Here is a 444-nt window from a genome sequence, read left to right as displayed (position 1 = left end):
TTCGCTTTCTTTCAGCAGTGTATTGTGCGTGTCGCGAATATTAGATTTCGATAATTGCGAGGAACCTGAAACTTCGTGCAAAATTCTAAGAGTAAATTCGCGTACATTATTTCGGGAGTGTGCTTGTCGTTTTCAACGGTGGCTCTCGCATTCCATTCGTGAAGTACGGCTGTCGGTCATTTCTTTATTAGTTGTTTTCGACGCGAACGAATAATTGTTTACGTTCGCGCTGTTGCCGGAATCTTTCTGTGTCCTTCGTGCTGCCGCTTAGCTGCGTGCCATTAGAGTTCGGTAATTATTATTTCACGTGTTGTTTTCGTGACGCGGTTAGCGTTTTGCGCGGTGATTCCGACCACGTGTGAGAGGTGACCTTGGGAAGGGGGGAGAGTCCTCGACGTGCGCGTGTACTGACGCGTAGTCGCGAGTTCCCTGAAAATTTTTTTT

Source organism: Wasmannia auropunctata, unplaced genomic scaffold, assembly GCF_000956235.1.
Source record: "Wasmannia auropunctata unplaced genomic scaffold, wasmannia.A_1.0 LD336076.1, whole genome shotgun sequence".
Lineage (NCBI taxonomy): Eukaryota > Metazoa > Arthropoda > Insecta > Hymenoptera > Formicidae > Wasmannia > Wasmannia auropunctata.
Note: the sequence above shows the minus strand (reverse complement) of the source record.